Genomic DNA, 620 nt, shown 5'->3' with positions numbered 1-620 from the left:
AAGTTCTGTGCTTTTATCCTGCCTTTATGAGACTATATTCCAGTGTTCAGATACAGTGCTCAATATAATTCAGGAGTTCTTCAGGCAGACAACTAGGGCACTGAACATAATGAAACGTTTCATTGCTGGCAATGATGGGCCTATAAAGCCTCTCCTAGGATTCTAGAAGCTTGGGAAATCGAAGCACATGTTGGATATCACAAAGTTTCCTGTCATCTAGAACTGGTGAATCTCAGGTTTTGAAACCTTTGACCTCTCCTAGTTGGGCACTGGTGGCTAGATTTTGAGGTTGAACATAAGGCCTGGGTGCTGACCATGAGCTCAGAGGTAAAGTCTAACGCTTTACCATTTTGTCACAGCTTCACTTTTGCTTTATCTCTGTGTGTGAGTGTGTGTACATGCATGTGTGTGTGCATACACTAGTCCTGGGGCTTGAACTCAAGACATGAGCACTGTACTTAGTTTCTCTTTTACAAGGTTTGCCCTCTTCCACTTGAACCACAGCGCCCCTTCAGGCTTTTTCCTGGTGAGGTCGTTCTGAGATATCAAACCCAGGGTTTCATATATGCAAAGCACTCTACCCCTACGGCACATTCACAGCCCTCTACTTCAAGTTTGTT

This window comes from Dipodomys spectabilis, unplaced genomic scaffold (assembly GCF_019054845.1).
Source record: "Dipodomys spectabilis isolate Male_0828 unplaced genomic scaffold, ASM1905484v1 ptg000516l, whole genome shotgun sequence".
NCBI classification, from domain to species: Eukaryota; Metazoa; Chordata; class Mammalia; order Rodentia; family Heteromyidae; genus Dipodomys; species Dipodomys spectabilis.
The sequence above is the reverse complement of the archived record's forward strand: the minus strand, read 5'-3'. Positions refer to the sequence as shown.